Source organism: Staurois parvus, unplaced genomic scaffold (genome assembly GCF_062004578.1).
Source record: "Staurois parvus isolate SC_StPar_1 unplaced genomic scaffold, SC_StPar_1.0 ptg000165l, whole genome shotgun sequence".
In the NCBI taxonomy this organism is placed as follows: domain Eukaryota; kingdom Metazoa; phylum Chordata; class Amphibia; order Anura; family Ranidae; genus Staurois; species Staurois parvus.
Genome location: NW_028317961.1, coordinates 6,545,595 through 6,562,108, shown reverse-complemented (window position 1 = coordinate 6,562,108; position 16,514 = coordinate 6,545,595). Strand labels below are relative to the sequence as shown.

The 16,514-nt window shown below is 41.6% G+C and overlaps 1 protein-coding gene across 1 annotated transcript in view; it reads left to right on the top strand.

The window, feature by feature from the left end:
- Nucleotides 1-16,514, top strand: part of MOXD1 (monooxygenase DBH like 1) — a 152,901-nt gene that overhangs the window by 23,733 nt on the left and 112,654 nt on the right. The gene's annotated exons all lie outside the window — the stretch shown is intronic.

Here is a 16,514-nt window from a genome sequence, read left to right as displayed (position 1 = left end):
ACACCACAGAGTGGGGTACCCTTAGTAATTAGCTCACTAACTCACCTGAAAATCAATCTAAAGGTGTGGGTGCTAACCTTTAGGAACTAGACCAAAAAAGAATTGCACCGCTGGAAAGAACAGACTGCTAAAAAGAAGGTAGAGTAGCTATGAAGGAATTATTACAAAACTTTATTAATAATAATCAAAGCGGCACTGTCAATCGATTATTGAAAAATAGACCTTACACAAGACACCTTTCATAGGTGAACACACATGGATTAGCCAATTAAAACAACTAGTGTCTTCACTTAGCAATAGCAAGGCTTAGATGTTCACAAACCAGGGGCGGACTAACCATTTGGAAACTCGGGCACTGCCCGAGGGCCCGGCATCAGTAGGGGGCCCCATGAGATGCCCCTGGTACCTTTTTTATAGACTGTTTTGAGTTTGGGCAAGGACACAGGGGCCCCATGATCCCCTATTGCCCGGAGGCCCCGTGAGTTTTCAGTCCGCCCTGTCACAAACACTAGATAATTCTACTATTTCCATGGCAGCAAATATGTTTAACCTGAGATGGCTATAACCATAAATCACAGATGTAAAATCACCAGTCCCATGACTGTGGAATAGAATATGGAGAGGTGATGCTAGCATATGTCCCTCTTCATAGGTTCAATATGTGAATGGCCTGGGCAAAGAGCAAATGAATAGTCCATTAAGCAAACAGACGTTGTAGTTTGAACAGGTAGCTTTAGAAGACGTCATTTATAATGTCTGTTCAGGTTAAATACTTTACTCATGAACTGGAGGACCCAGTACGTCTGCAGACCATAAGAGGCAAATAATGTATATATCTAAGTAGATTGAGTTCACATTTCACTGATCTTAAACCAGCGATTCCATTATAGATAGGTTGTGTTGATTAATGGATTCATCCACCAGTTAAAATGCAAAGCATACTAATGCATAGGACTAAGAGATCTTAGCAGTATAAGGAGGGAGGAACTTAATTGGCAGCAGTTATGCAAAGATAGCATGACAGTCTCATATGAACTTTAGGCACTTATGGCTACCATCTCAGGACTCCAGCATATGTCCAATATCTCATGTACGTATCCCTGTTGGTTTCCCGGAGGATCTTTTAATGCAGTGCCGCACAAATGTTGGTAACTTGTTACAATATATGCCTCTGTTGTCCAGTGCAGCTCACTCCGGGCATCACAGAGTATCATGCCTTTTCTGTTGATTTCAGGAATTGGCTAATCCAGTGTGTTCACCTATGAAAGGTGTCTTGTGTAAAGTCTATTTTTCAATAATCGGCTGCAGTGCCGCTTTGATTATCATTAATAAAGTTTTGTAATAATTCTTTTATAGCTACTTTACATGGGTGAATCAATACCTTCTTTTGAGCAATCTGTTCTTTCCAGCTGCGCAATTCTTTTTTAAGGTGTGTAGCTGCTCTGGTACATTGTGGGGGGGATTTACTAAAACTGGAGTGTGCACAATCTAGTGCAGCTCTGCATAGAAACCAATCAACTTCAAGGTTTTATTCTCAGAGATTAATTGAACAAACTAAAGTTAGAAGATGATTGGCTACCATGCACGGCTGCTCCGGATTTTGAGTGTTCCAGTTACTAACCTAATTTCAGGATCCTAGTGACTGTATGCAATTCTACTTTTGGGGTCCAAGTGGTAGCTCTTTCTCTGTAACTTCTTTTGCAGGGTCTCAGCTCTGGTACTTCCCTTTGTTTCTGGCTTAACCACTTCCCACCTGGCCACTGCACATAAATGGCCAGGTGGGATCTTCGCCGTTCAGAGTGGACGTTCCTGAATGTCCCTCAGAATGTGGGCGCATGCGCAGCCTCGTGGCCATGCAGCTATGTGGTCTTGGTGTGCCTGTGTCTCCTGGACACAGCAGAATGCCGCATTATTTATTGTATTTATTTATTACAGATACTTATATAGCACTGTCAATTTACGCAGCGCGTAAATGTACATATATTGTACATTCACATCAGTCCCTAATCCTCAAGGGGTGTACAATCTAAGGCTGCATGGCAGAAGGGCTCTCTGATTGGCCTTTCTGATCACACGATGGCTGTGTCCAATCACAGTCATCATGTAATGTCAACAAAGCCGCCAGTCTGTTGATTGGCTCTGCCTCTCCTCACATAGATCCCCCAGTGAGGAAAAACAGAGCCGATCTGTGTAAAACTGTGAGTTACACGCACACAACACCCCATAATGTCCCCCACAGAGCTATCAGTGTACCAGTGATCCACATCTGTCACACAGTACCAGCGATCATCCACATCTGTACCAGTGATCCACATCTGTCAGGGTGTACCAGTGTAAAATCCACATTTATATCAGTGATCCACATCTGTCACGGTGTACCAGTGTAAACTCCACATCTGTACCAGTGATCCACATCTGTTGCGGTGTACCAGTGTAAAATCCACATCTGTATCAGTTATCCACATCTGTCACGGCGTACCAGTGTAAATTCCACATCTGTACCAGTGATCCACATCTGTTGCAGTGTACCAGTGTAAAATCCACATCTGTACCAGTGATCCACATCTGTCAGGGCATACCAGTGTAAAATCCACATCTGTACCAGTGATCCACATCTGTCACGGCATACCAGCGTAAATTCCACATCTGTGCCAGCAATCCACATCTATCACAGTGTACCAGTGTAAATTCCACATCTGTACCAGTTATCAACATCTGTCATTACGTACCAGCGTAAAATCCACACCTGTACCAATGATTCACATTTGTCATGGCATACCAGTGTAAATTCCACATCTGTACCAGTGATCAACATCTGTCACGGCGTACCAGCGTAAAATCCACATATGTACCAGTGATCCACATCTGTCACAGCATAACAGCGTAAAATCCACATCTGTAACAGTGATCCACATCTGTCACAGCATAACAGCGTAAAATCCACATCTGTAACAGTGATCCACATCTGTCACGGCGTACTAGTGGTCATCCACTTCTGTACCAGTGATCAACATCTGTCACAGCCTACCAGTGTCAAATCCACATCTGTCACAGTGTACCAGTGCTCATCCACTTCTGTACCAGTGATCAACATCTGTCACGGCCTACCAATGTCAAATCTACATCTGCATGTAAAGAAACAAACAGAGGGCCTATGCGCCCTCTGTTTGTTTCTTTACCTGCAGTACTCTGGATTTCCCTGGGCCATTGAGGGCAGCAAGGCATGCAGCTCCTAGGCATCCTACATGTAGCTCTAGCCTCTGTGGAGTCCATCTTCTAGCGCAGGAGTATTTGCTTATGCCATTCTTTGTCAAATCCACATCTGTCACAGTTTACCAGTGCTCAATACCAGTGCTCAATATCTGTCACACAGTACTAGTGTAAAATCCACATCAGTACCAGTGAATAACATCTATCACAGTGTACCAGAGTAAAATCCACACCTGTACCAGTGATCAATATCTGTCACAGCGTACCAGTGTTCAATCCACATTAGTACCAGTGAACAAAGTCACACAGTACCAGAGTCAAAACCACATCAGTACCAGTGATCAATATCTGTGACAGAGTATCAGTGTCAAATCCACATCTGTACCAGTGAAAAACATCTGTACCAGTGAACATCAAAATCAACATCAGCAATGTCAGCAGTGCAGCATAAACATGTCTAAAAAATTATACACCAGCAAAGAGGCTTTCCAGATACTGAGTATGACGGATGAAAGTAACGGGGAACTCTTTCTGTCAGACTCAGATTCTGAGTATGAGCCAGTTGAAAGCAGAGGGTCAGCAATGGATTATGAGGAGGAGAGAGTCCAAACAAAGAGGTTCAGGAGATCTGAGGAGGAGCAGGCATCCACCAGTGGTGCAGTGGCGAGTACAAGCAGTGCAGCACTCCCAGAAAATAGCAGCAGAATGTATTTTGTGGTGTAATTTTTGGTATGTACATGCTATGTGTTAGAAATATCTTATAAATGGACAACTTTGTGTACAAAAAAATACATTTTCATTTTCTTTCCACATTTTCCAAAAACTTGTGGAAAAAAATGACATGTTCAAAAGACTCATTATGCCTCATAGAATATACATTGGGGTGTTTTCTTTCCAAAATAAGGTCATTTTGTGGGTAATTCCATTGTCCTAGTGCTCCAGGGCCTTCAAAAATGTAATAGTTAGGAATTGAGATGTGTCATTTTTTTTTTAATATACTTCCTTCGATTTCCTGATCCTGAAATAATGTATCATTTAACTTCATGTGTTTAGACTTTTTAAACCTCCTTCAATTTTCAACCTCATTGTGACTGGTGCATAGTCTGAAAGAGTTGTAATTTCAATCCTGGATTTAATCAGTACCTCCAGTAATCTATGTTCTATCAATATGTAGTCCAGTATGGAGTACGTCGCATGTGCAGAGGAATAGAACATATAATCCCTCTCCCTTGCGTGCTTAATCCTTCAAACATCTATCAATTGACATTGATGTAACCTCCTTTTCAGAGATTTTAAATATTTACTTCCCTCTTTCTGCACAGGAGACGAAGTATCCAGCTGACAATCCATGCAGAGATTAAAATCCCCAGCCACAATCAGTTTTCCTTTCTTAAAATCCATCAATTTCCTTAGTAGACCCTCTAAAAAACCCATTGCATTCTTATTTGGACAATAGATATTTGCTAGTGTACATTTCATACCATTTAATTTTCCTTTCAGAAACAAATGCCGACCCTCTGGGTCAACCAACCTATCTTCTATGGTAAATCTTCTATTTTTTGTTATCCCAATCGCTACCCCTTTAGCTCGTTTTGTAGATGAGTCTGCATAAAACAAGGTCAGGTAATATCTTGATTGTAATATCATGAGATATATGTGTCTCTTGTAGGAATACCACATCGATAGAGCGCTGCCATATTTCTTTAGCACGCTTATATTTTTTTACCAGAGAATTCAGCCCCTTTACATTATAGGTTGTTACATTAATTACATTCCTATCTAACATCTTTTTGTATCAATCCCTTCTTGCATTTGAACCATATAGAGGGAGAATATTATACAATAATATTAGGACTGTGAAGTTTTCAAAATAACCTTTTCTCTCTTTCCCACCCTTCTAAACCTACCCCCTTCCCCCACCTCTCTCCCACACACCTCCCTTCCCATCCCTCTCCCCCACCCAACTCACATGGTTCTTATCCAACCCTTGGATCTGCTGTGGTCCTAACCCCACTCTTGGTCCCTCTATTTGGGGTTGGACTCTATTCATGAACGCCTCCCATTACCCCTTCCTTCCCTCTTGAGGAGTGAGTTTCTGAGTGTGCTAGAACTCCCTGTCCCCTGCCATTAATTAATATTTCTTCTCGTACCTTTACATTACACAAAATTGCCTCGCCTGAATTCCCTCTCCCTTCAGTTTAAGTACCAGATAGTAGCAGTCCAGCGGGAGAAAAAAAAAGGGGGGGGGTGGAAAGCGGTGGCAGAGTGGAGGACAACACAAGGTGGCAAAGGAGGGCAGGAAAGTAAAGGCAAGAAAACCAAGTCCCTTTTATATATATAAAAAGAAAGGAGGATTTTTCTCTAAAGTCTCTCAAGTATCGTCTTTCCTCCCTCTTTCAACATTTCCTTCTGTGTTTTTTCTCAGTATTATCTATCTTCTTTCCTTCCTACTTAATTCATCTCTGTTGTAGTCCTTTTTTCTTGAAATTAAATACCATCTCTTCTTTTCCAGTCCCATTTCCTCCCTCCCTCTGTCCAACTCAGGATATCAGGTACTTGTAAATCCAGTCTCTCACAAAAATCCTGCAGTTCTTCTGGAAATCTCAACATAGCAGAATGTCCAACTTTCCATCCAATCAAGCATGCAGGAAATCCCCACTTATATTGAATATTTTTTGTTTGCATTTGTTCCAGCAATGGTCTCAGCACTCTTCTTCTTGCCAATGTTTCAGGTGCTATATCTGCATATATTTGCAAATTCACTTCTACAAATGTTATTGCTGGCATCCCTTTCATTTTTTCCCATATTCTTATTTTATCCTCATAATAATGAAAGTGTACTTTCCTGGGGTTACTGTAATCACACCTGGAGGGCTGTTTATCCTGTGAACTCTGTCAATTTTCAGTCATTCCATTATAGGTCTGTCTATTAGTGGATTAAATACTTTATTCATTACATCTCTTAGATCTTCTGCTTGGGGTCTTTCCGGTAGCCCCTGGATTTTCAGATTATTCCTTCTATTTTTATTTTCCTGATCTTCCATCTTATAAGACAGTCTCCTCTGTTCGAGTCCCATATGCTCCAATTGACTTTTCAGCTCTGTTATTATTTGACCCTGCTTATCCAGCTTTCCTTCTGATTCTTCAATCCGGGACAGCACCTGCCCCAAATCCTTGTGTATCATTGCCATGTAATTTTTTAAAGAGTGTTCTAATTTTGCGAACGTATCTAATATTTTTTTTTTTTGTGGGCATCAGAGTTCCTGCTCCTTGTTCTCCCAAATTGGATAATGAGCTAGGTGTTTGCACCACCTGTATGATTTCTTTTTGTAGAAAAGGCTTAGACACGGGGTATCCCCATACTCAGGAGGAGCAACAGAATGTGTTTTGGGGTGAAGCTGCAAGTATGCATATGCTATGTGAGAGGTATAACCTGTTAAAATTACAATTGTGTGAAAAAAAACAAATTTTATTTACGTTCTTCGTTTTCCAAAGAATTGTGGGAAACAAATTACAGGTTCAAAAAACTCACCATGCATCTTACTAAATACCTTGGAATGTCTACTTTCCAAAAAAGGCCATCAGTACATCAGGTTTGATCAGGTGTGATCAATTTTCAATTATTGGTACCATAGCTTGTAGGCTTTATAACATTCACACAGACCAAATAATACACACTGATTGGGACTATTTTACCTAAGTAATATAGCTGTATACATTTTGGCCCAAATTTATGAAGAAAAATTACTTATTTGCAAAATTTTATAACAGAAACAAAGTCATTTTTTGTTCAAACTTTTCGGTCTTTGTTAATTTATAGCACAAAAAATAAAAAAACTGTGCTAATTAAATAACACCAAACAAAATCTTTATTTGTGTGAAAAAAGTTACAACAATTTCATTTGGGTACAGTGTTGCATGGCTGAGTAATTATTATTCGAAGTGTGAGAGCGCTGAAAGCTGAAAATTGGTCCGGGCAGGAAGGGGGTAAAAGTGCCCTGTATTGAGGTGGTTAAATACTCTTCAAAGATGTTACCAGGTGATGTTTGTCTTCCTGTTACAAGTCAGCACTTCTGGAGTATCCTATTCCCATACCACCCCAACCAATCTCTTGTTATAAAGTCTACTAGCAATTAATCATAAAAAAAGCAACCCCTAGACAGATTAATAGAGCCAGAGTGAATCAGCTGCTCATTCCAGGAGTAGAGCTACACACACATGGAAGATTCCACAAGAGCTAAACAGGGAGATATTGTGAATGTTGTATTTATATTTTTTGTAAACTACGCAATGGGCTGTTCTGTGCATTGCTTAAATTGACATGTTTTTATTAATTTTGGAGCCCGTATAGGAAATATATCTACATAGCAAAGGAAAGTTAAAAAGTTTAAAGTAGAGCTAAAGCTAAACATTGTTTCATTTTGGATAGAATTAGGGAAGGTTATAATTCATGTTGGGTTTTCTTTTTGCCATCAGTGTCCCTTTGGAGAGATTTTCCTTCACTTTCTGTCCCATAGCCAAAGCAAGAAGTGAGAGGAAATCCATCCAAAGTGTTAGAATCCTGAGGTGTCACCAGGGTCATAAGAACCAGTGTCCCTATTGGAAGGTTTCCCCTCTATTACTGTTCTGGTGTCAACCCAAAATTTGAGATTTTCTTTTACTTTCACTTTTAGTGATAACTGCTAACAAATATCTAAATACAAACAAATTGTGTTATAAACAAATCACTAGTGCTTCGTGAATGAACAAAAAACTCTGCTCCAGGCTGTCCCCAAAGATCCAACTATTTATATACTAGGCTCTGCCATCTTGCATGCATATACATAGAGGGAGTGGTTAGGGATGGTATTGAGGGTTTAGCCATGAAGTTTAAAAAAAAATATCAATATTTAAAAAGCAGCTATTTTTGCAGCATTTTTTGGAAAAGAAGGAGTGCATTTGATAGCGCAGCCTATGCAGGTACCTTATGTTTACTGGCATGCTTATGGAATGCCACTCCAGCATAGCTGTTTTGGATCAAAAAGTATGATTCTGTTTTTCTGCTCCTCAATTCTACAGTTAAATACTGTAGAAAATGTGTACAAATCATGTATTAGAGTTCTACTACCCTATGCAACATCACTAAAAAAGTGGGAAAACGTAGAGATTACTCACCTTCGAGGGCCTTCTTTAACACAGGGCAAAAGGTACAGCTGCCCCAGGCCCAGCCATTGTTGTGGGGGCCAAAGCAGCTGCCCCTTGAGCCTTCACTGTCCAGGGTAGCCTGAGCCAGCCATGGATGGAACGGTCGGCCATATTTACCTCCTCCAGTCCTGGCTGCAGCCCTGTCAGGATGGTGTATCCTGTCCACTTCCTCTCCTTGCACGGCTTCAATTCCTCTGGGGCCCTGCCGCTGCTGTGCTGGCAAGTGCAGGGCCATCTGCCTCTTCGCCCCCTCCGAGATTCCAGTGTGACAGTGTCCAACTGATCCCATCATCACACAGCAAGTGCTCCGTGATGCCCTGTGTCCACAATGACATACCTGACCGGCACGTGCCCGCTGTGGAGGAGGAGGGGGAAGAGAAGGGGAAACCCAGACCAGGCTCAACTGAGTCAACTCAGGGGAGACCACATACAGGGCACACACCAGGCAGACACCTTAACCCCTACACTGCTGGGGGAGCACAGTGTTCCTGCACTACTGTTACTGCATTCTGCACTGATTTACTATCCCAGGGGCTTTCCATTCTAATGTCACACTACAATAGGAGAGACCCCTGGAATAGAGGTAGCTATTTTTTTTATGGAGTGGCCCCTGGACTGGAGATAGTAGTTTCTCTATGGAGGAGCCCCTAAACTGGAGGTGGTAGTCTCCCTATGAAGGGGCCCCTGGACTGGAGGGAGCAGTCTCTCTGTGTAGGGCCTCCACAGAGAGACTGCTACCTCAAGTCCAAGAGCCCCTTCATAAAGAGATTGCTAACTCCAGTCCATAGGCCCCTTCCTAAACAGATTGCCCCCTCCAGTCCAGGGATATGGTAAAAAAGTGCAATAACCTCTAGCAACAAATCAATGGGTGGTAAGAATGTACAGTAACCTCTAGCAACCAATCTGTGAGCAGTAATGATTTGCAGTAGCCTCTAGCAACCAATCAGTGAACAGTAATGATGTACAGTAGCCTCTAGCAATGATTCAGTGAGCAGTAATGATGTGCAGTAACCTCAGGCAACCAGTCAGTGAGTAGTAATAATATGCTATAACCTCTGATAACCAGTCGTAATCGCTGCCTGATCTGCTGCAGCAAACTGATTTTGAGTCTAGCTGCTATTTATTGTATGTCTCAGAGCAGGTGGAGAGCAAAATGCAGGGGGCGAGGGGGCAAGAAAATGTTCACCTAGGCACCAGTGAAGTCATGCCTCTTGAAAAATCCAAATCTTGTGATGTGAGAATGTGCTCCTGCATGTCTACATGAATAGGCAAGAATATGAATCCTAAGATAAGTAACTTTTACTTTTTATGCTAATGTGTTTAGATCTAGTGGTTTTGTATGGCGGCTAACAGATCTCACTGATACTCCAACACTATCACTGATAGTCTTAATAAAAAAAAAGAACAATAATATATGTAAGCCACTAAACATTGAGCAAAATCATATTAAGAAAAGTCAGAAATCCTGATCTGCATTGTTGTTCCACGTCTGAGAATACGCTAGTGTAGGAATCTGCTGCCCTCTACTGTCTGCAAGTGGCTCTGCTGCTTAATGTTCACAGAGATTGTTTAGGTACAGCATTTCCTTTCTCTGTGTGTCTGGGTCAGAAATCCCAGAAGGAGGAAGTAGAGAGAGACAGAGAAGTGAGCCACATGACCTTATACACACAGGGGCTCTTTACTACTGCTGCTTTTCTCCCAGACCAGAAGCAGGGACTGTTAGGCAAGTATTCATATGTTCTAATACTGTAGTTTAAATGCAGCTGCCCATATCTTCTTGAGTGTTTATCTAAATCCTTGTGACAAACTCATCTCTGTGCTCTGGGTATTATCTAACATGCACATTGCCAGATAGCTAGGTCTGTGCTACTGTATGTGCGTAGTGGCCACTTCCATCATATTATTTGGTGAACCTGTTTATTGTGATAACGTTATGTGCATCTCTTGTTGATTTAGTTAACCCTGTCCCTTTTGGTCTGGGAATATAGTTAGTTTTAGCATAAGACTCGATAACCAGCATAGGTTAGAGTGAGGTTGGGCATTCAAAGGCCACTTTTGGTAGTTAGAGGCCTGGCTGCATGACAGATTAGAAACTACAAGGGACTAAAAGGCAGAGTAAATGGATGACTATGGGTTCCACTGCTACATCACAGTTTTTGCCAGTGTGAATCTGTGTTCCAGGGTGGTTAGACAACAGTTGGAGGATCTCTCCATCACAGCTGATTTTGTCTTTAGGTCTCCAACATAAAGATGGTCAGACATATGCACAATTCCACCAGGATTCTTACTGGGCCCTTTGCTAATAATACCTGTTTGTACATTAGATGTACAGTATGTACTGTTATTAATCTTTTCTTATGTAGCCAGGTGTTAGGCTACAGCAGTATGAAGATGGCAATGACCTATATTCTTCTCTCCCTCTACTGAGATACTGATGTTATGCTGCACCATCTTCCTCAGGCCAGCATGGGCTTTCCTAAAGCCAAGCAACCCCATAAACTTATATGCAGAGTGCTGAGAATCCTGGGAGTTGTAGCTTGAGACAGCTGCCTTATAATTGCTACACAATAATGGTTGCACTACAAATCCCAATATGCACTGTGCATTAGAAGGATTGGAGAGAGGATTTTTTATTAAACTGCCTGGGAAAGTTCTTCCTCTTGGGAGTTAGAGAGAGAGAGAGAGCACCTCAATCTGAATATTCGCCTACCACCTAGAGACCATACCTATGGAGATCCAAGCCTGAGACTGGAAGTGAGGGCATCCGGGTGCAGCATGGCACTGCCCATATCACAGCACTTGTACTGCTGCCAAAGGGGGACTGGAGTGTCGATTCACCCTGTTTTTCCTACTGCTGATCACCAGAGGCTTTTGGAGAGAGACTGAAGGGGCACCCCCCCATTCTACAATGAGAGGTCACCAAAACATCCCAGGGACTGGGGAGATGGCTATTTGCCCATAGCTGATACTTCTAGCAGGGACTGAGCCACTCAGAGCAGGACATCAAGTGCACCCTATAGTGCACTTATTCCAAACCTAGATTGCAACTATATCAACTCTATACCACATTCTACCAAACCTTTACCGCATTTGAACTACATCTACTTTGCACTTCTGCCAAGTTTATACCATACCTATACTGCACCTGTACCACATCCATGTTAACTGAGATTGTTGTTAAGTGCACCAATGTGCTTAAAGGCCCCAATGATAGCCAGCAGAAGAGCATTGCAAAGGCCCCTTTTGCTCCCCTGTCCCCCCGCCGCTACCATCCTCTTTTTTTTTTAGACAGTGTCAGGGGCGGACTGTCCATTTGTAAATTCAGGCACTGCCCAAGTTTCTGGGGTCAGTAGGGGGCCCCAAGAGATGCCCCTGGTACCTTTTTCATAGGGTTTTTTGAGTTTGGGCAAGGACACAGGGGCCCCATGATCCCCTATTGCCTGGAGGCCCCATGAGTTGTCAGTCCACCCCTGGACAGTGCATACCCAATCGGTCTAGGACTAAGATCGCCCCCATAACTGCACTCTGGTAGTATAGTTCCGGCACTTAGTAGATTAAGCTTTACTACTACTCATTGCTGCATTTAAGGTGGCCTTTCTACTGTTTATGCTATCTGGACACCAAATGTCATCTTTTCAGGTCAGCCTAGTCCTTACCGTTAAACACTTTGTATGCTAAACTGTGGTAATATCATTGTTAATCCATTTTATGCTTGCCAAATTATCAACCATATTGGGTGACAATAGATTAAGTTTGCCTTTACTACCTGGTTTGGTGCCTATTTTCTTTGATATAGTGCTACTACTGCGTACTAAGTATTGCTTTCAGTGAGTTCATGTGATAATGTGTGTTTGTACACTCAACCTGGTGTGTTAGTGGGGCTGAGGTGCTTTGGAAAAGGTTGAGTAAAGAACAGAGGACCCACTCTAATCAGCGGCTCCTACGGGGGTAGCACTACACTTATGAAAAGCTTGTATTATTTCCATACTATTTCCATACTGCTATGCATCTATATACGTATGGTTAATGTTATATGCTGGTTGCAGTAGTTTCTTTGCTCCCAGTTACTTTCCTTAGATTAGTGATTAATTATCCCCTTTGTTCCCAGAGGCCCTGTCCTGGGTGGAAGCACTGCCAACTTTATTAACAAACCTCTTCTTCCACTTAGCAAAGGTTCTTGTTCTCATATTTACCAACAGGTTTAGCACATTATCCTGTTTGGGTAGGGCCATTTCTCATAACCCCCCAAAAGCAGTAAATAGGTAGTGAAATCTGAAATGGGGAAGCTTATAATGGTGCAGCATTTGTTTTAGTGAATGTATTATTTTTCACATTATACTGACCTTTCCTTTTCTTTCCAAAGCTGTTTGGCTGACAGTAGCTATCAAGAACAGAATGACTGTTATGTGCGCAAACTGCCAGTATAAGGAAGTTTCTCCCTGGGTCACCCAGCTGGCCTTAAGGTTTTTCCTATAGCTATGCATTTCAGAATAAATTATCTTCTCATTTTTTCCACAGTCAACATTTTGTGTGTGCAACTTATTCAGAATTTAAGGTGATATACTCAAAAGTCTGATAATAAACAACATTTTTGTATATCTTCCTAAAATTTAGCTTTTTTAGCAATTGTAACATACCTTATTTACTACTGTTTAATAAGACCTGAATTGAAATGAAGGTAAAGTGTGGGAAGTGTGACAAACTTACACCGCGTTCCAAATTATTATGCAAATTCTATTTAAGTGTCACAAAGATTGTTTTTCAGTTTAACTCATGGATGGCATTGTGTGTCAGGGCTCTTTTGATCACTGAAAACAATCTTGGACACCTGTGATAATTAGATTGGCCGGTGAGCCCAATTTAAGGAAAAACTACTAATGTGGACGGTGTTCCACATTATTAAGCAGAGCACCATTTTCAAGCAATATGGGGAAGAAAAAGGATCTCTCTGCTGCCGAAAAGAGTGAAATAGTTCAATGCCTTGGACAAGGTATGAAAACATTAGATATTTCAGGAAAACTTAAGCGTGATCACTATTAAGAGATTTGTGGCTGATTCAGAGCACAGACGGGTTTGTGCAGATAAAGGCACATTGAGGAAGATTTCTGCCAGATCCATGCATCGGATCAAGAGAGCAGCTGCTAAAATACCATTACATAGCAGCAAACAGATATTTGAAGCTGTTGGTGCCTCTGGAGTCCCACGGACATCAAGGTGTAGAGTCCTCCAGAGTCTTGCAGCTGTGCATAAACCTTCTATTCGGCATCCACTAACCGCTCACAAACAGAAACAGCTGCATTGGGCAGAAAAATACATGAAGACTAATTTTCAAACAGTTCTGTTGACTGATGAGTGCCGTGCAACCCTGGATGGTACAGATGGATAGAGTAGTGGATGGTTGGTGGACGTCCACCCTGTTCCAACAAGGCTGTGACGTCAGCAAGGCGGTGGTGGAGTCATGTTTTGGGCCGCAATCATGGGAACAGAGCGGGTCGGCCCCTTTAGAGCCCCCGAAGGTGTAAAGATGACCTCTGCAAAGTATGTGGAGTTTATGACTGACCACTTTCTTCCCTGGTACAGAAGGAAGAACTATGCTTTCTGTAATAAAATCATCCTCATGCATGACAATGCACCATCTCATGCTGCAAAGAATACCTCTGCATCAATGGCTGTTATGGGGATAAAAGGAGAGAAAGTCATGGTGTGGCCTCCATCCTCCCCTGACCTCAATCCTATTGAGAACCTTTGGAGCATCCTCAAGCAAAAGATCTATGAGGGTGGGAGGAAGTTTACATCCAAACAGCAGCTCTGGGAGGCTATTCTGATATCTTGCAAACAAATTCAAGCAGAAACTGTCCAAAAACTCACAAGTTCAATGGATGCAAGACTTGTGAAGCTGCTATCAAATAAGGGGTCCTATGTTAAAATGTAACGTGACCTGTTAAAATGTTTAAAAAGTTAAAATGTTGTTAAAAGTTTGATTGAAATAGCTTTTGATTTCAGTAAATATGCTGCAAACACAACAAATGACAATTTTCAGTTCTTTACAACCTATAAAGTGTTTTGAAACTTAATGTGCGTAATAATTTGGAATAGTGCATTGTAAGTGTTTTATGTTTAAAAAAAATACTGTTATCATTAGGAGGTTTGTTCAATAAAATTTGAATTGTACTCTTAATAGTTGATAACATGAGAATTATGTTGACTGTTATTTGCATCAATTATTTAGGTAAATGAGAAAAATATAATTTGCATAATAATTTGGAACACGGTGTAATGTGTAATTCTAGTCAAAACCTAACTAAGCTCAAAACTACTCCCACCCCCAATCTAAGCCTCTTCTATGAAGGAAACATCAACCTGTATTGCTGATAACTTCTTACCCAAGAGCTCCAGCCTAATAGTATCAAAAGCACTGGAGAAGTAAAAAAACATGACCCTCACAGTGCTCTCTGGCTTATCCAGATGTGCATACATGCGATTTAGCATGAAGATTATAGCTTACTCAACTCCTAGTCTCGGGTGGTAGGCCATTTGCAAAGGGTCTACATATTTACTAACCATGGGCCATAACTGATGTAAAAAAACCTCTCCAGGGTCTTCATAATGTGGGAGGTCACAGCCACTGGTCGTTAATCCTTGGAGCTAAAGGGATGCAGGATCATCAGCAGAGGAACAAGGCAAGACATTTCCACTTCCACAACACATGAAGCTTTCATAGATTCAGGCTCAGGTATAGCCACTTCTATGGCTGATTGTAAACACCACCTGCTGTAAATGGGGTGCCAAAAAATCCAGTGATTTTATACTAGTGCAATATTTCAACCTTAAAATGTCTATGTGCACGAGTGAGCAGCTAGTATTGGTAATCGTATTCAAATTAACTTTTTCTGTAACGTTGAAGGTGTTTTTATACAAGCAGCTTCCTCCATACTGATGGCCCTCACACAAGAATGCATTGCAACCATTGTCCTTTGTTGCTAGATACATTAAACAGCCTATTCAAAATGAATAGACTGAAATGCAACTCGGCACATGAGAGTTTGAGGCAGGGTTCATTTCTCACAGTATAGCACACAGGACACCACAGGGTTGATTTACTAAAGGCAAATAGACTGTACATTTTGCAAGTGCAGTTGCATTATTTTCCCAAGAACTTTTAAGAAATGAATTTTTTTCCTTGCATTTGATTGGGTATTCACTAATCTCAGGAAGCTCAGGTATTTAATAAGCTAATGAATGGCACCACAGTTCAACAGCATTTTGCAATAAGCATTAATGCAAGCACCTGGAGTTATCTGGGGCTCTGATTGTCAGGAACATACCCCAGTAATGTTATCCACATTGCTCAGTTTAATGTAATCACTATGTAATCTGTCAGGAGAAATGTTGACTGTCCAAGAATAAAATGACATGTTTGAAAGTTTGTGAAACCATCTTGTTCTAATAACAGGAAGCACTGGACATGCGTTAATAGCAGGGGCGGACTGACAACTCATGGGGCCCCCGGCAATAGGGGAGCATGGGGCCCCTGTGTCCTTGCCCAAACTCAAAAAAACCTATGAAAAAGGTACCAGGGGCATCCCATGGGGCCCCCTGCTGACCCCGGGCCCTCGGGCAGTGCCCAAGTTTCCAAATGGTCAGTCTGCCCCTGGTTAATAGTTAGGCTTACATGACTAAAGGTGTGAATTGTCATCAAATACTCAAAAAATAGGGATTTTAAAATGTGTGGGTGACAGATGGGGGTTTATTTACTAAAGCTGGAGAGTCCAAAATCAGACTCCCTTCTGCATAGAAACCAATCAGCTTCTAACCTCAGCTTGTTCAATGAAGCTTTGGCAATGAAACCTGGAAGCTGATTGGTTTCTATGCAGAAGTGAGTCTGATTTTGGACTCTCCAGCTTTAGTAAAGAAACCCCATGGTGTCTGGGTGATTGTTCCACTTTGAAGTAGATGGTCTCTTTCATGCCTCTTACAAAGCAGTTATCCTCTGTGTCCAAATTGTGCCCCTCATTGTCTTTTCATTGACTTATTTGTTACTAACCAAAGGACACTTTGTTATACAGTTTATGATTGTTGTTACATTTCTGAATAGATGAATTGTCTGGAAAAGTGGTAAA